A 19,817-nucleotide genomic window follows, 5' to 3' on the forward strand; every position below is an offset into this window, starting at 1 on the left:
CTTTCGTATCAGAGGTCATGTCCTCGGTAAGGGCTAAATCCATCAAATCAAATCTCAAGCAGTCTTCCCACTTCCGCCTTGGTCGTCCTCTCCTTCTGACACCGTCGACTGTAATCGACTCTACCCTCCTGACCGCATCCGACGGTAGTCGCCTAAGGACATGCCCAAACCACCGTAGTCTTCCCTCCCTCAATTTTTCAGAAACAGGCACCCAACTCGATTCATATCAGAGATTTTTTATCCTAAACCTAACCCAACTCGATCTTATCTTTTAAAAAATATATAACTCAGTCCAAACTTTTTCGCACTTTTCAAATAGAATTTAATAAAATCAGATCCTCTTTAGTTTTGGAGCAGATTATAATCCCTACTTATGAGAACGATGAAGGTAGTTCAAAATGGGGGGAAGTGGGAAAGCAATCGGCCCAATATAATTGAGAGATGAAGAATCCAATAAAACAAACCCTAACTTGGGCCATATGATATTAATGAGGTTTTTAGGCCTAATGAGGCAGCCTGAAGTTTTTAAAAAAAATAGGACACACATATTTTTATTTCGAGTCTACAATATTTTCTACATAACCTAAAACTTATCACATCAAAGTGATGGGTTTTAATAAAAATTATATTTTATTTAAATTTTTTATCACGATGTGATAAATTTTAATAAAAAAAATTATATTTTACTAATTATATATCCCAAAATGACGGGTTCTATGAACATTGTAAAAAAAGTATGTATCCCAAAATAAATTTTTATTTGTCTTATTTTACTAATTAATTCTACCCACGCCAGGAGGGGCATAAAAGTAATTGTGGCAAAACAAGGCCTCGGCTTAATTCTCTGGTCTGATATTATTGTGGGTTCGTTAGAAGAGGATTAAGAGATTGAGTACGCCGAACAAAGCTCCGTCGAGAGGAGTTGAAACCCGCACCTTTTTTAAACTTTCAAAACTCGAACGAAAACGCATCAAAACGTAGTACTTTCTCATACTGCCTCCTGTTTTTTCTTTTCTATAAATAGAGGTTTTGTCAGCTTTTCGTCTATGCGTCTTCCCATTGTTCGTGAGTTTTCCTTATCCTTTCACTATTGGGGTTTGATTGGTGCATTTGTTTTTTTTTTCACTTGAATTTATTCAATTTATAATGTTGGGGTTCCCCCCTATTGCAGAGCTTGACATCTGCGTGAATGGCTTGGCGAAGGGTGGGGAAGAAAGTAAGTTTTTTTTAATTGTATTGGGCTGAGATTGGAGACGTTGAAAATACAGATCTCTTAAGTTGGCATTGGTTGAATTTAGGGTTCCTTGAATATCTTGCATTCTTTGTTATTCGATAGAACTGTACGGCATCTACTTTGTGGCCGTTATACGTATATTTGACCCTTCATTGATTGTAATATAGGGTAGGAAATGGTATGGAAGTTATGAGTGTACGTGTTGCAGTGTTAGTTGGGAATTCAGATGGGATTTATTTTTTCTTAAGCTTAGTTTTTAGCCAAGATATTCAATCAGATAAGAACTCGATTGCATACAGGTTTCCTTGATTTGTTTCTTTTTATCCATATTCTATTCAAAAATAACTTCCATCATTTTTGTAATTAAGTTCCTGAATATGATCATATTAGCAATATTCAGTCTTTATCTTTACTTTCGCATTGAGTGCAGCATATATATTGTTCCACAAGAAGAGAGAATCCGGTAGGTGTTTTGTGTGTGCCTTAGTTGCCGATTGCTGTTATTTTTTCTAACATTGTTTACAGGGACTTGAGTCCAGTCTCATTAGAGCTCTTGCTTCTGCATCTGTAGGAGCTGCAGCTGGGATAAGGTCTACACCTAGTCTTGATCTTGGACTAAAATCAATTACTGCTTCTGTTAAATGCATACATGGTAAGCTGAAAAGCCATCCAATTTAATTATGCTAGCCTTGTCTTGTTTAATATGCATCTATAAACTTATGCATAAATGCAATATCTAGATGTTTATATGTTAAATCTATGGATGTAGGAGCATGTATGTTTTGTGAGTTAGTAAACTTCTGTTACTAGCTCTTCTGATTGGTTTTAGCAATGAATTACTCACTTAGAAATTTAAGTCATTTGATTTTTTTTTCTCGGATTGAAGTTTGCATGATTTTAGTTAGTCAGGTTCAGTGATGATTGACATAATTTGAAAATAACCAATGAGCCATGTAATGTGTTTTTTGTGTTATTGTATTCACCGTAAGTGTTTGCTACTGTAGACTCGTCTTTCAATTCGTTTATATGGGGATATAGGTATCATAAAGTTTTGAACAATGAACCTTTAATACGGTAAGTTGACTTTCTCGATTCTCTTTTTATTTTTAGTAGGTTGATCTTCCCACCCACCCCCCCAACTTTTGTATTCAGTCCCGGGAAGCTAGGAAGCTACTATCTCTGCTATAATTTTATTCTTCTAATATGTGATGTATTTTTTTAGTATTATCATTTTGCTTTTATTAGCTTTTCCAATAGTTCTTTGAGTTGCTTAATCTGCCCTTAATGCAAATATATTCACCAAGAGGTCCTACATAACTTGTGTAACTCATATATATATATATATATATATATATATATACACTCTCATTAGACATGTATAATATCAATGGTACAAAAAATTGGAATTCAAAAGGGTGTTAACCGGGCTTTATTGATTCAAATTTCAAAATAACTGATTTAAGCATGATTTCAATATTTGAGATTTGCAATAAAATGTGGAATGTTGGTCATTATTGATTCAAATTTCAAAATAACTTTGGACATGGATGATTTTCGTGACTGCTTGTGTGATTTACAATTGATTGATCACCCTTACTCTGGCCCTATGTTTACTTGGTCAAACATGCAAGAGGAGAGATTCTTGGCCCGCAAATTGGATAGGATTCCTTTTAATGGTTAGTGGCTTCAGGATTTCCCAGATTCATTTGTTGAATTTAAGGTCAAGGGAGTTTCTGATCACTGTCCCGGCTTGTTTGATTTGGACGAGGAAGGATAATCATGCTAATAGGCCAAAACCATTTAAGTTTTTTAATTGTTGGATTGCTCATGAGAAGTTTATGGACACTGTTAAGAGTTCATGTCAGGTTGAAGCCTCGAGTAATGCCATATAGATTCTTTTTAACAAACTGGAAAGGTTTAAGCCAGTGTTGAAGGGGTTTAATTCTGCTTACTATTATGATATTTCCAAAAGAGTTTCTGCCAAGAAAATTCAATTTGAGCAGCTGAAATTATCTAATTTGGATGGTGGCTGGGACTTAGAGGATGAGAAGGTTGTTCAGGCTGAGTTGATTGAGTTGGAGGCTGTGAAGATCTCTTTTTATAAACAAAGGGAGAAAATTCATTGGGTGAATGAGGGGGATTTGGGTACCAGATTCATTATGCCGTTGATAAAAATAAGAAGAATACAATCAGATTGTTGCATGATTGTAATAGTAATCAGCTGGAAACTTTTGAATCCATGTCCAACGAAATGATTCAGTTTTTTACTGAGCTTATTGGTAGGTCTGATCCTTATGTTCAAGACTGTCATGTGAATGTTCTTGGGGATTTATTGGATGGGATTTTACCTGAGTTTGGTCGTGAGTTAGAAAGGGAGGTGACTCTGAGATAAAGGAGGCCTTGTTTAGGAATAGGATGATAAAAGTCCTGCCCGAATGGGTATTCTGCTGGTTTCTTCAAAGTCGTATGTGATGTTGTTAAGGGTGATTTTATTGCCGTTGTGAGGTCATTTTTTCAGCGTTCTTCTTTGTTTCCTTCTTTTAATGTACAACCTTTGTTCTTATTCCTAAAGTTCATAATGTTTCTATAACTAAAGACTTTCGTCCTATTTCCTACTGTTTTGTCTTTTATAGTAGAAATGAATAAATGAAGGCTTAAACAGACCAAACAAAATACAATTACAAGAACAACATAATCGTTTGGCACCCGAGCATTTTGATTACAGGTTGGTGCAAGTATCCGCCATCTTAAAGAGCTGGGTTCAAATCCTTAGTCTCTAGATTCCAGTTTTTTTAAAAAAGTCACGTGGGTATAACTGAACGCTCAACCTTTCCACAACCTTGACCACTGCCATCAGTCGTCAACTATCCACTTTCCACCGTTCTTCGTCCACCATCACTGTTCGCCGACCACCGTCCGCCGTCGCACTCCGATCTCCGTTCGACGCCATTTTTCTCAGGGAAGCTCGCCTACTTATGGAGATTCCAAATATGGGCTTAGATTTGCGATGAAGTCTTCCAATCGGTGTAGATCTATACTTTCTTCACTGTCGATTTTCGCCGCCAACCGTCGTCCGTTTTGACAAAGCCTCACCACCAAGCTCTGCGTCATTTGGCGACCAAATCCCACCTTTGCTTGAGTTGAGAAGCGTTGTTGTTCTCCAGGATTTCGATTTTTACTGTTTTGTAATTTCCAGAAACTGTTACTGTTTCACCGTCATTTTGCGTCGACCAGGTTGTTCTGACGTTACTAGGTTCTTTGACATTACCGGGGGTGCTACAGATTATCTGACAATTGCTCTAAATCTGTCTGTTTGGGCTCAACTAGTGATATTTTAGATTACTGTTTTCTGCTGTTAATTTATTGAGAGCATTTTCGAATTGCTCTTTTGAGGGACAAAAGTTATGACAGATGACTCAAAGCTCAGGGAAGGAAGGTGAGATAATAACTTTGTTTGTGCAAAACATACCGCCTACATATCATTGGAGTGGGTTGAGACATCTATTCGGGAGGCATGGTGATGTGATTAGTTCTTATATAGCAAGGAAAAATGTTAGAACAGGAAAGCGCTTTGGCTTTGCTAGATTTTCCAACAGAGGTGACTCAGTTAGAGCAGTCCAAAGATTAAATGGATTCTGGTTATTTGGATATCAGTTATCAGTCAAAGAAGCTCAGTATGGAGCCAAAAATCAAATCTGGAAACTGAAATATCCTTCAACTTCCAGTGCTACAACCAGGGTAGAACAAGGAACAAGCGTTAGTGGAGAAAGTCCGGAGGAACTTGCAAGAAGGAGGACTAGGTTAATTCAGGGGATATAGATGAGGAAGTTGTTCGAAAGCTCCAGAAGCGCCTCGTAGGAACGATGTCGACGGTATGCTCTTCGAGTCAGGTGGATGACAGATTACAAGCTGGTGGTTTAGGAGAAATTAAGACCAAGTTCCTGGGAGGGAGAGATTTCTTATTGCAAATAGCTGAGGAAGAGTTATACAGAACCTTGAAGGAGCAGAACTGGTCGATTTTGAATGAAGTTTTCCAGGAAGTTCAACCTTGGTCAGAATCTTACAGAGCTTCGGAAAGAGTTACATGGATTAAATTGTTTGGAGTGCCGCTTCATATCTTGAATCATAGCACCTTTAAGAGGATTGCACGACAATAGGGAGAATGCTTAGCACTGGGGGAAAATGCACTTCAAGAATTGGGCTGCGAGGAGATGACTATTTTGATAGCAACTACTATGAAGGAATTAATTGATGAAGTGGCAGACTTGGAAGCAGGTAGAGATTTATTTCGAATTAGAGTAGTGGAAGTTCCCACAGTTAGAAGAGATTCTTTGTTTCGAAAGCGGGAAGAAAAAGATGGTGCGGTTGTAGTCGATTCTGATTCTCCAGTAGGAAGAAGCGTGGAATCATCGGAGGAGAATAATTCCGAGAGGTGTTCTGAGGAAGAAGACAGTCAATTATTGTGTATGGGGATCAGAGCTGAAGGTAGCAACTTGTCGGGTGAGGATGAGGAGGAAAGGAACATAGGGGAGGAAATAATTATGGGTATGAGGAATAATGTTGCTGGTCAGGGGAAGGTTCAAATGCAAATCAAGGAAGCGGTGGAACATGAGGAAGTGCTGGAAGCGGTGGAACACGAGGTAGTGCTGGATCACGTACTGAGAGAGGTAGAAGGTGACAACAAGAAATTTGGTAAGACTGCACGTGTTAATAAGGAGATGAAGGATAATTTAATAGATTTGCCCATCTTGGATGGTCGTTTAGAGTCAAAGGAGGTGGAGGATGTGATTAATATGGGCCTTACAAATAATTGTGCTATCATAAGATCCAAGGGAGAGGAAGTCCAACAGGATAGGGCTGTGGTTGAACGGGTGATTGGAAAACCCAAATCAAGGATAGTATGTGAGGATTTGGACCAGAGTCTTAGCTTGTCAACACAATTGAGGGATGTTTCTTTCTCGCTCATTCCAGGCAGAACCAGAGAGCTAAAGAGGGGATTAACAATAAATATAGCTCTCTCTAAATATTTGAAGAGAAATATTCGACTCCCCGTAGGAAGACTAGACTCTGCCGAAGCAAGACTAATCAGAAGAAGGTGCATCGCGAGGAAGAATTGACTGAACTTGAAGTCTCACAAGTATTTTTGATTTCGGAAAACTATAGCAGTGGGAGAATTGGAAGTTTCAGGCGATTCGCATTTGATTATTGAATGAAGTTGGAGGTTCGGATGGTCTCCGATGACAAGACGAGCAATAAGTGGTAGAAAGGCCGATAGAGTGATTTCGAAGCTAGATTTTTTTACTCTTATATTGTGGAAGCTCATGGCTTTTGTGTTAGAATTTGGCTTTTTTGGAATGAGTTAATTGATATTGAGTCTGGCAATATGATGGATTCTTTCATAGCATCTACAAATCCAGGCCCTCCAACTTTGCTGGAGCTTTTTCCTAGGTCTTGTAATATGGGGGTAGACAAGTTAGTAAAGGAGGGGATTGGTTGATTGTTTCAGGCTTTTGGTTGTACTGTTTTCTGTTGTATTCTAGGAAATGTTTAGCCGTTAAGTCTTCATTGTTGTTACTAAATTGGTTAACAGCTTAGCCAAAATTTATACTGTGTTAGTAGCTTAGTTGGTTTAGGCTGAGCTAGTTCTGTTGTATAGGGTTGTCTTCGGTTCTTTTTTGGTTTTTTGGTTATGTTGGGGGTATTTATCTGGTTGTATCTTATGTAATTTCTTTTGGGTAATGAAATCTTTAGGCACTCTTTTCCTCCTTCCGCTGATTAAGGAGCTTCTCTACAAGCTCCTTTAATCAAGAAGGGGTTTTTTAACGAGGCCTTCAATTCCTATAAAAAAACAATTACTCAAATTCTTGTTAGTAGATTGACCCCTTATTTCCCTGATTTGATTTCTCCTAGCCAATATGCTTTTATAAAAGTGAGGAGTATTGTTGACAACACTTTGTTGGCCTAGGAAATGGTTAAAGGTTATTCTCGTAAAACTTTGTCTCCGAGGTGTGTTATAAAGATAGACCTTCACAAGGCTTTTGACTCCGTTAGCTGGAAGTTTTTGTTAAAGGTTCTTGAAGTTGTGGGTGTCCCTCTTAGGTTTCAATGCTGGATTGAGGCTTGTATTACCAATTCTAGGTTCTCGGTTTCTTTCAATGGTAGTGGGTTACTTTCGGGGTGATAAAGGTGTTAGACAGGGTGACCTCTTATCACCATATCTCTTCATTCTAGATATGAATGTGCTCTCTGTTTTGCTTGATAGGATGGCCAAAGAGGTCAGATTCCACCCAAAGTGTAAAAATGTGAATCTTACTCATCTATTCTTTGCTGATGACTTATTAATTTTTTTTCATGGTTATATAAATTTTGTTTTAGGGGTTCTTAGTGTCTTGGAGCTATTTTATGATATTTCTGAGTTAAAGCTTAATGCTACCAAGATAGATTTATTTTGTTGTGGTTTGTCTGATAATCAAATTAATTCCATTCAAACTGCTATCGAGTTTAAGGTGGGGCATTTTCCAGTTCAGTACTTGGGTGTTCCTCTAGTTACAAGGAAATTGAGTGATAAGGATTGTGCGGCTTTGATTGATAAGATTAAAAGTAAATTGGGGCAGTGGTCTACCAAAAATCTCAGTTATGGTGGTCGTTTGCAGTTAATTAAAGTCGTTCTTTTTAACATGGTGAATAATTGGAGTAGGGAGCTTGTTTTGACTGTCTGTGGTTCGTAAGGTGGAACAATTGTTCATGTAGTTTTTCTACCGTGGTAGTGATTGCTCTGCCAGTGGGTCTCGTGTTAACTGGACACAAATTAGCTCTGTCAAGTCTGAACGAGGTTTGGGATTGAAGACTCTTCTTGGTTGGAATAAATATTATTGCTTGTTGTTGATAAAGAAAATTCTGGCGGGTGAGGGCTCTCTCTGGGTGGCTTGGATTGAGGTTTATGTTTTAAAGGGGATTGATTTTAGGGTTGTTGATTATAAGTCACATTTCAGTTGGATCATGCGGAGGCTGTTAAAGCTTAGGGATGAGGCTGAGAGTTGGTTTGTTGGCATTGTCAATTGGTTGTGAGCAGTAAATGGGTGTAGGAAAGGGTTCAGGTTAGAAGTGACAAATTGGGTTGGCATAAGCTTCTTTGGTTTCCTAAGTACTTGATTATCGCTTGGATGGCTTGCTTGAACAATTTGCCTACTAAGGATAGGCTTTTGCGGTTTGGAATTGTTTCGGATGAGATTTATGGTTTGTGTGGGGTTGTGCAAGAATTGAGTGATCATTTGTTTGCGGATTGTCCTTATTATTGTCGTGTTTGGCAGGGGATCATGAGGGCCTGCAGGCTCCAATCGAGATACATGGATTGGGAGCAGATGCTGGTTTGGGCTTCTGAGCATTGGAGAGGTAATTCGCTAATTGTTGGTATTTTAAAGCTTGCTTGGACCTGTTTTTTTGCATTGTATTTGGGAGGAGCATAATTTTAGGTTGTTTAGGAGTGTTGTTTGTTCAGATGAGGTCATTGTTGAACATATAAAGGATATAGTTCACATTAAGTTGAGTAACTCTTGTATGGACAAAGGGGATAGTGTGAATAGGAGGTAATGTGCTGAGTGGGGGCTTTCTCTTTGAGCTGGCCTTTGGCTATTTGTTGTAGTTTGTTTTTGGTTTAATGGAATTCTTGATTTATCAAAAAAAATAATAATATTATTTGTTAATTAATTAATAATCTTTATTTAAAATACATTTTAATAAAATTAAAATAATAATTGTCAAAAGGATTTAAAAAAATATATAATTAATTTAATTATTTAGTTAAATATTAAAGAATTTGATGTGTATATAAAATTAAGGGTAAAGTACACAAATAGTCCCTCAACTACATGATATTGCTTTATTAAGTCACTTGATTATTAAAAGTTACAAATTGGTCCTGTGACTATAGAGTGTTGTTCTGTTGAGTCCATCGACTAGTAAAAGTTACAAAATAGTCATCTTACTATTATAAGTTCCAAACCATCTTTTTCTATTAAAATATTGACGATTGTTATAGCTGGATGTTAATATGATGTATCAGATATGATAGTCATTTAAGATTTAAGATGATCATTTTATAACTTTTAATAGTCGAGGACTTAATCAAACAATATTCTATAGTTTAAAGAATCATTTTGTAACTTTTAATAGTCGAATGACTTAATAAAATAGTATCTATAGTTGGGGTCAAATTTGTATACTTTGCCCTAAAATTAGAAAGTATAAAGATGGAGTGGAAACGATGCCGTTAAGCCAGCCCATCGAATAGATCACCTCTCTCGTCGTTAGGTAAGGCCAAATGGCCCTTGAGTCCCTCGACGAGTCCGTCACTCTCAACAAAAATCTTTGCTTCCTTCTAAAGGCCAAACTCTTCTCTTCCACCTTCCCCCTCCCTTTAAAAATAAACGAAAACCTCTCTTACCGACCCTTCCGTTATATCTAACCCATTTTCCTCAGTCTTTTACGCCGTCTCCCGAAAATGGAAGCCTCCACTTCTCTTTCTCGTATCGGGTTAGTCGTCATGGGCCAAAATCTCGCTCTCAATATCGCCGAAAAAGGCTTTACAATCTCCGTCTATAACCGTACTACATCCAAAGTCGACGAAACAGTTAAACGCGCCCAAGATGAAGGCAAACTCCCTCTCTTCGGCCACTACTCCCCTCGGGAATTCGTTCTGTTAATCCAACGGCCCAGATCTGTCGTCATCATAGTTAAAGCTGGCGCACCCGTCGACCAAACTATCGCCGCTTTATCCGACCATATGGAGCCCGGCGACTGCATCATCGATGGTGGTAACGAGTGGTACGAGAACACCGAGAGAAGGATGCTGGAGGTTTCGAATAAGGGTATTCTTTATCTCGGTATGGGTGTTTCCGGGGGAGAAGAGGGGGCCCGATATGGCCCGTCGTTTATGCCCGGCGGATCTGACCAAGCGTATACGAATATCAAAGACATACTCGAGAAAGTGGCGGCGCAAGTAGAAGATGGACCCTGCGTTACTTATATTGGCGAAGGCGGATCAGGTAATTTCGTTAAAATGATTCATAATGGAATCGAATACGGTGATATGCAGTTGATTTCTGAAGCTTATGATGTGCTTAAACATGTTGGGGGGCTTTCGAATGATGAATTAGCTTAGATTTTCGCCGAATGGAACCAGAGAGCTTGAGAGTTTCTTAATTGAGATAACTTCTGATATTTTTAGAGTTAAGGATGATTTGGGGGATGAGTATTTGGTAGATAAGATTTTGTATAAGACTGGGATGAAAGGTACTGGTAAATGGACTGTGTAGGAAGCTGTTGAGTTGTCTGTTGCTGCCCCTACAATCGCAGCGTCATTGGACTGTAGGTATTTGAGCGGGTTAAAGGAGGAGAGGGAAAATGCAGCTGATGTTTTGAAACAAGCTAGTTTAAAAGAGGAAGTTGGGGGTTCAGCTCAGGGGATTGACAAGAAGAGATTGATTGATGATGTTAGGCAAGCTTTATACGCCTCGAAGATATGTAGTTATGCTTAAGAGATGAATTTTTTGAGAGCTAAGAGTGTTGAAAAATGGGTGGAAGTTGAACTTGGGAGAACTGGCTAGGATTTGGAAAGGTAGGTGTATTATCAGGGCTATGTTTTTGGATAGGATCAAGAAGGCTTACCAGAGGAACCTTAATTTGGCTAGCTTGCTTGTGGACCCTGAGTTCGCTCGGGAGATGGTTCAGAGGCAGGCAGCTTGGAGGAGAGTCGTAGGGTTGGCTATCTCTGCTGGGATCAGCACACCGGGAATGTGTGCTAGCCTTGCCTATTTCGATACCTATAGGCGTGCGAGGCTCCCTGCAAATCTTGTGCAGGCACAGAGGGACTTGTTCGGGGCGCACACCTATGAGAGGACTGATCGTCCTGGGTCATTCCATACGGAGTAGAAGAAGGTTGCACACGGAGTTGGTGTACTCAATTGAGTTTTCCTAGTTAAGTTTGCTGTACTCGGGTTTTCTTGTTTGTTTCAGTTGAGATTGGTTATGTTTCTATGTTGGAATAGGATTCTACCTTGGCATTGTTGCCATGATAGTTCAATCTTGCAGCTCTCTTTTTCTTCTAGTAGAAATGCAAAAGGGTTATATTCCTGTTATACTGTCAAGTTTAAACAAGAAATGATGATATGAATAATGATTACAAATTTTTTGCAACTTTGTTCGTATTGTTGAGAGCAGTTGCAACTGCACAAGAGTTCTGATATAGCAACAGAGAAATGATCAATAATTGGGGGGGACACAGCAGAGTAGCAAAAGCAAAGCCCGTTGACAATTGCATTCAGGTTTGAAAATGGGCTTTTCAATCCAAATCTGAACTCAGATTAGTCTGGGCTTAGGTGGCCAAGTCGGACTCACTTTTTCGGCCACAAAATTCTTGAGGATTTGCTTGATACATTCTTTTTATTATTTCATGAATGCGAATGCTTTGGTAGGTACAAGGGATCACGAGTAATTAAACAATTTACAAAGGTCTAAAAATATCGTTAAGTGTCTAAAATCAACTGCTTTTTTTATTAATCTACTGTATTTACGGGCGATTTTCTCGATATATCATCGGTGATCAGTAATATTACCGATCTAACACCGATCAGACTATATTTCCCGTCTAACACCTTTAGTAGTAAAGCGCACCCCCTGCACTGCGTTATACGATGATTTGGCGCCACGTGCGGTATAGCGCGCCCCCTGCACCGCGCTATACGGTGAGCTGGCGCCACATAGGTATAGCGCGGCCCCTGCAGCGCTATACGCCACGTAGGGGTATAGCGCGGATCAGGTACCACGCTATACATTTACTCCTAATAATTTTATATAGCGCGGGGCAGGTACCGCGACATACCTTTACTCCACATAATTTTATATAGCGCGGGGCAGGTACCGCGTTTTGTATAACTTTCCTCGCTATAAATACCATTCTCCGCCGGTTAATTTCTCACATCTCTCCTCTCAACTTATAAATTAATACAACAATTCTGTCAACGAGTCAATAATTCTGACAATCTTCTCATATTTTATTTAGAAGTTCGTGCGATTTTTCGTTATAAGGTAATTATGTTATAATTTTTTTATATTTATTGTTTATTATGATTATTTGAAAAAAATATTATACTAATTATTTTCAATTAATTTTTGTGTTTGTAAAATTGGAAAGCGGGTGCATACGTCGAAATAGTTTTGCGGTGCAGGTAATAATATTAAATTATATTATTTAATTTATTTACGTTGATGTGTAAAAAATTTATTGTGTTATATGTTCGTTCATATATAATTTATTAAATCATGTTTGTTTCATTTATTTTTTTTTCAGATATAATAGTTCTGCACTTTTAAACTCAAATAATGGCGCGACTTTCAGCTATTGTTTATTATGATGGTGAAATTCGAGAAGATGAAACCGGCGTTGTTTTCGTATCAAATGAGCGTGTTAAAATATCATTCAAGAGAAACATAACTCTTGATGAGCTTATAACGAAGATTTCGAGTAAGATTCATGTTGGAAGTAGTAGAAGAGTGTCGTCGTTGCAGTATAGATTTCCAACATCATTGTTGTCATTAACTTATACAGTGTTCGAACTTTCGAACAATGATGATATTCAAATGATAGTTGAAGCTCAAAGTAATTATTCAGACGCCGCTATTGAGATGTATGCACATTTTATTCAAGTGCGTGATATTCGGGGTCAATCATTAAGCTCCCAATATGGGCTGACTGAACAAGTTGATCAAGTTGACAGCCTGACGACATTAATGTGTAATGATTTTAATGCCATAATGGGGAGACATTCATCCGTAACTCCTTACGATATGTACTAAGGTAGGTCGACGAACAATTCGTATGACAACATCGCGTCCAGTTCAAGGGGAAGGCATTCATCTGCAAATCCCTTTGACCTTAATATGGAGATGTCATCAACGCAACCATCTGTGCAGTTTCCATTTGACGCGATGACTTCAAGCTCTAAGGGGAGGCATTCGACTGCGAGCTTTTTCGATCTCAATGTCGATATGCCTTCTAGTTCAAGGGGAAGGCGTGCAAGTAATATGTTCTTCGACCTAAATGTGGAGAGCATGGAAGAACCATTATCTCCACCAGAAGAACCGCTTCGTGAGCCTGGTGCGGATGGTGCTGAGACTGGACTGTTCATTGACTCAGAATCACCGCAATTCAACTCCGATGATGATGAAGTTCCCAGAAATGTGGCACAAACTGACCCTCATGCACACATGTATGAAGCTGATTATGGTGCAATGTACGGGCCAGAATTTGCGGATATGTCTCATCTCGGTGACTATGGGTATTACTCATCAATAAATAATGGTGAGTTATCTTTAGGCATGGAGTTTTCAAGCAAAGAAGAAGCGATGATGGCTATCAAAAATTACAACATTCGTAATTATGTTCAGTCCAGAGTAGACCGTTCCACGACTGAAAAATATGTATGCTACTATTCCCAACGCAAAAACGGATGCAATTGGATGGTTCGCGTATCGAAGAGGAAGAGGAAAAACAACAGATGAGAACTAACAGTATACAACGGTCCTCACACATGTTGTGTTGGAGGGATCAACCAAAATCATCCCAACTTGGACTCTGAAGTGATATGCCAAACCATCATGCCCATGGTCAGAGCAAGCTCTCATATAGCTGTTGCAGTGTTGATTTTGGCTATACAATCGCAGTATGGGTACACTGTCTCCTATAAAAAAGTTTGGTTGGCAAAACAAAATGCCATTGTCAAACTTCATGGCAAATGGGATGCATCTTACAACGAACTTCCAGGTTGGTTTAGGCTGGTGCGAACGTTGAATCCTGGGACAATTGTGGACTTCGAAACCTCCTATGCATACCATAATGATCGAGTTCTTCGCGATCGATGCCAATTCTACCGGGTTTTTTGGAGTTACCCACAGTGCGTTAATGCTGTCAAATACTGCAAGCCTGTGGTCCAGATCGACGGGACTTTCTTGTATGGAAAATATAAGCAAGTTTTATTATTGGCAGTTGTCCAAGATGACAATCGCAACATTCTTCCAGTTGCTTTTGCTCTTGTCGAAGGAGAAGATACAGCTTCTTGGGCTTTTTTCCTACGAAATTTACGGGCACATGTTATCACGAGGGAAAACGTCTGTGTCATTTCAGATCGCGAAGCTGGGATCAAAGCAGCAATGGAGTCTTTGGGTCCAATGTGGCAACCACCATTTGTCCAACATAGGTATTGTCTTCGACACATTGCCATGAACTACTATGGAAGGTACAAGAATAATGATGAACGTCAATTAATTGTGCGCATGGGTAAGTGAAACTTAGCAAGTTTGTTATCTTTCGATCGTTTTAATTTTGCAAAGACAGCAAGTTAGTAAGTTATATATTTTTTGATCAGGTTACGAACTACTTCCTCGAACGTTTGAATCAATGTTTCAAGAGTTACGGGAGAAGAACGAGGAAGGATATGATTACATCAGCCTCATCGATAAAGAAATGTGGACGAACGCATATGATGGTGGATATCGATATGGACACATGACGACCAACTTGGCAGAGGCAATCAATTCAACCTTAAAGGGTGCACGTCACTTACCTGTAGCTGCTTTGGTAAAGATTACATATTTTTGTTTGGGGGCGCTTTTTGCGAAACTCGAGGGACAAGCTCAAACCTGGATGCAAGGCGGTCATGTCTATCACCCTAGATTAGTTGCAAATCTACAGAAAAAATTGATGCATCAAATGGATGTCTGTAACAAGCTTCTCTAGAAGGCATGAAATGTTTCGTGTCACAGAGTTACCGCGACCTCTTCAAGGGATTGAAGCTGTGTCGTTAAGAGTAAATCTAAGGGACAGAATGTGCGACTGCGGGTTTTTTCAAGCTCTGAAGTATCCATGCTCTCATGTGATAGCGGTTTGCTCGCATACACGTCAAGATTATAACTATTTTGTGGATCTCGTATACCTACTATCTGAAGTTTTTAAGGTATACGAATTTGAGTTTTCCCCCCATAGGTAATGACAAAGACCCTGATGAGGTTCAAGATTGGCTTCCGATTGTACCAAATCTGAGTTTATTGAGGGAGCGTGGTCGTCCAAAATCCAATCAAATTCATTGCGATATGGATATTAGAGAAAGATCTAGACAAGACAGAAGATGTGGGCTTTGTAGAAACCCAGGACACACTAGAAAAACATGTCCACTTCTATTGTCATCAAGTAACAATTGATGAGGAAATGATGTATTTTATTGTCAAATAATAATTCTTCTACTTTAATTTGCATTTACTTCAAGTTAATATCATTTGATAATCACTGATGAAGATTAAAAAAACAAACACATTCATTAAATTTTAACAAACTAATAACAATAAGTATTAAATGGTAAATGATAACCAAATTACAATAACTGATATTAAATGGTAATAAAAAAACGAACTGAAATACATTAAAAAAGTCCAACAAATTTAACAAAATAAAGTAAGTATTAAATGAGAAATAATAAAAAAAATTACAATTTAACAAAATAAAGTAAATGTAAATATAATTAAAAACAAAATATATCGATGCCTGCGACGCGAATGTGTTCCGCAGGGCGGTGGATGTCGGTCTCGAGGAGGATTTCTTCGTATCACTGGTTCTGACTCCTCGCTGTCATCATCATCACGATCATCACCGTCATCGTCATCATCGTTGTCGTTGTCGTCGTCGTCGTCTTGCGCAGGTACATGAGGAGCTGATGACGATGAAGCACCTCCGTAGAATAAGGACCCTGGAGGTGTATGACAGACCATCCCACCGGCCTGCGAAAACTGGAAAAACTCATAAAACCCAAACATCGCTGAGTGTGAAAACTGTACAGGAGGTAGTGTCTGTGCTGCGGCCATGGATGATGAGGCTGAACCTGCCAAATATCCAGCATATGAACCCCAAGTCGGGTCTGCAAACATAGACCCATAATAGCCTCCAGGAGGGGTCATCTGTGACGGTGGCGGTGGCGGGGTCATAAAACCGGGTGAAGGCGGCGGCGGCATCTTTTAATGGAAAGGCGATGGCGGCATCATATATGGCTGCGGTGGCTGCTGGGAAGGTCCTGCTTCTGCAGCTGAGGATGAACCGGAAGCACCTGCTCTCTGTCCACGAGTCGGGGGACGATGGTGCTGTATCGGTGAACATCTCTGTCGATGTCGTGGAAATGTCTGCTCTCGTGCATCCTCAGGAAGTAGAAACGGTTTCCCGTTACTGTTGAACCACTCATAATAATCCTCAGCATACATCAGGAAGTCAGTAAAAATGGGCTCTCTACGTGGAAGACGCCGATATCGATCCTCCCACAACACGACCCACCCATGACGCCTCACCAGCCAATCTGTATCTGTCTTGCCGCATCTATCTAAGCTATGCAACTCGTCCATATTGCGAGGTGCTTCCGAAATTGGTTGAAAACAACCAAACTGCCGGAGCACGCGATCAGTAGAGTGCCACTCGACGGTAGCATAACAGGTCAGAGGGACTATCGCCATCCAAACATCTAATGAACCCCTCAACTCAGGTGGGATCACCGCCCTCACATCATCAGTAGAATATGACACCCATTCAAACTAAAACAAATAATATATAATTTTTATCAAAATAATAATCTAATTATATAACTATAATCTAAAATCGATTTTTAAACATTAAAATTCATACATGTGTGCCAGCCTTTTGATCGATTAGCACCCTTATCTTTTCTAAATCATCAGGTAGCTCCTGATGATTTTTCCTATCAGTATACCACCTATTCAAGGAAAAAATTTTGTTATACGCTGTATAAAATTATTAATATACAAAATCAGTTTTATAATTACCTCAGAAGTAGTGGAAATACGAATGGGTTCTTCACAACGGGACATAAAAAGGGCAATCGATACCATGCCCAAGATTGCAGCAGCAGGAGACATCCGCCGATAGCATTACGCCTGTAGTCAGTGGCTCCACACATCTCCCTGTACAGCAAAGCCAAAACTGCCGAGCCCTAACTGAATGATCCGGCGAGACGAAAGTCGCTAAGATGTCGCAACCACATGCAGTGAACTAGGTTGCACGATTTGTCCGGCATCAGCAACCCTCCTATCAGCTGCAATATGAATGCCCGTGCATACAGCTTAACCTCATCCTCAGAGGCGTCTGCGCTCAACTCCCGAAAATTGGCATCTAACCAATTTAATGGTATCCTACCTCCGATAAAATTTTTCGGGACACGTCCTAAACTATCCCGACACAAAGCAGTCCAAGAACCGGAAACTATCCCCGATATCACATCTCCATCCACCGAAAGCCCCAGGTGCATAGAAACATCCTCAAGTGTGATCGTGCACTCTCCGCACGGAAGATGGAATGTGTGGGTCTCTGGCCTCCACCGCTCTACTAAGGTAGAAATCAGGTCTGGCTCTATCTTACAGTGACCCTGATATCTACCTATGTAACCGAATCCAGCCTCTACTAAATACGGCAAGACACGGCTGGGTATCACTAACTTAAGATTCTTAATAAAATGATCTAATACACGGTCCTTCTCCTAAAAATAAATAATTACAAAAATTAATTCTTAATCTAATAATCATGCATTAAATGAATCAACTAATTATTAATAATAATTTAAATTAAATTAAAACGTTAAAATGTTACTGTATCAGCAAAGTGTCGAGATATTTAATTATTATTATAATAATCATGCATTAAATAAATAACTAAATATTACTGATAATTTAAATTAAATTAAAACGTTAAAATGTTACCGTATCAGCAAAGTGTAGAGATATATGATTTCCATCCGAGCGAAGTAGACTGCCTTCCATTATATATATGCAAAAGAATTATATTAGTAAAATATTAAATAAAGTAAAAATATAATAGTAAAAATATTATAAAATATACCTTAAAAAGAGAGTATTTGAGAGAAATTTAGAGAATTTGAGGAATTTGGTGTGATAAAATTGATTGAGAATGGGGTATTTATAGGGAATATGGGTTGGTAGTTAGGGGTATAGCGCGCCCCCTGCACCGCGCTATACCCCACGTGTCAGATATATATGTATAGCGCACTGCAGGGGCCGTGTCAGATATATATATGTATAGCGCACTACAGGGGCCGCGCTATACCCACGTAGCACCAGCTCACCGTATAGCACGGTGCAGGGTGCGCGCTATACCCCACGTGGCGCCAAATCATCGTATAGCGCGATGCAGGGGGCGCGCTTTACTGCTAAGGGTGTTAGATCGGGAAATATAATATGACCGGTGTTAGATCGGTAATATTACCGGTCACCGGTGATATATCGGGAAAATTGCCGTATTTACCAGTAGTAGTGTCTGCTAAAAAGACTCTTAATTAACGTTTAAATACCCTATAATATATAATGCTCGAACCTAAAATTTTTATAAATAAATAATAATTATTCCTTTAACTATTAAAGTAACATAATTCGTGACTAAAATCAATAACTATTGAAAGTAATCTTTACGAGTAGTATAAAGTTTACTATTTTTAAATATTTAAGAGAATAATACGTTAGAAACATTATTTTAGAAGGGGTATTTTTCAGAGTGTCTTTTACTAACGTGATATATTTTTGGATGAAGTTTCTAATGTTTATATTATTTATAATTAAAATGAAAAATGAGAATAATAAAGTAAGTATATTAAAAAAATAATAAAATTTATTCAAAAATAAATAATGTGCATTGTACATATCAAAGACATATCTAAACGAGCACAACTGGCAAGACAACGGCCACATATATGTATATGCTTTGTCTTCAATTACTTAATGAGTATATGTCTAAAATAATATATTTGAACACTTGAAAAAAATGCTCATAAACAAATAGCATGATATTTGGGAATCTCATTACTGAAATTTATTGATTTTGAGTTTATTCTAGTAGGTTGCCCTTTCTTTCTTTTATTGTTGTTGTAATATTTTTTTTAATACTCTGAGGTGATTTTAATTTGCAAAACAGTATATATTCATAATTTTTTTAACAATGCAACATACTCTATAATTATAAATATAGTTTCCTGAACTGTGGACCTTTAAGAAGAATGACCCTCTTCTCAATCATTAAGATTACATAATTTTCTAATCTTCAAATAATCAATAGTTAAAATCAAATCATTTCAAAAATCTAATAATCAAATTGATTTTTTTATAAATTCTAAATTTAATCTAATAAATCATTAAATATAGCGTACATAATTTTAAAAAACGCGAGTTAAATTAAAATCTAATAATTTACGTTGACAAGACAGTGAATTGAGGAAGTGCCTGAGAATCTGATCAGATCATTCGTAGCATAGTTTCTTCATCTGCGCCGTTGATCTTCTGATTGAATATTCAAAACCCAAATTCATTGAAACAAAACTCCCCACTCCCAATCCACGGTCATATTCCTACTTATTAATCCCTGTTATGCATTTATGTTTTAAATCGATCCGAATTCTCTAAGTTTCTGAAATGAAATAAAAAAAGCATGCAATTCCAAACACATGCACGCGGTCTTGTTAAAACCTCTTTT

General features: G+C 38.5%; 1 long non-coding RNA gene and 1 pseudogene across 1 annotated transcript; both read left to right on the forward strand.

Moving 5' to 3' along the window:
* The first annotated feature begins 905 nt into the window (after positions 1–905).
* Positions 906–19,783, forward strand: LOC120173220. The gene is made up of 6 exons (XR_005521040.1): positions 906–1,065; positions 1,172–1,216; positions 1,760–1,886; positions 2,239–2,312; positions 8,877–8,879; positions 19,772–19,783. It is a non-coding gene; the product is annotated as an uncharacterized LOC120173220 (long non-coding RNA).
* On the forward strand, positions 9,720–11,308 carry LOC120173219 (annotated as a pseudogene).
* Positions 19,784–19,817: the final 34 nt, after the last annotated feature.

Source organism: Hibiscus syriacus, unplaced genomic scaffold (assembly GCF_006381635.1).
Source record: "Hibiscus syriacus cultivar Baekdansim isolate YM2019G1 unplaced genomic scaffold, ASM638163v2 tig00111942_pilon, whole genome shotgun sequence".
Lineage (NCBI taxonomy): Eukaryota > Viridiplantae > Streptophyta > Magnoliopsida > Malvales > Malvaceae > Hibiscus > Hibiscus syriacus.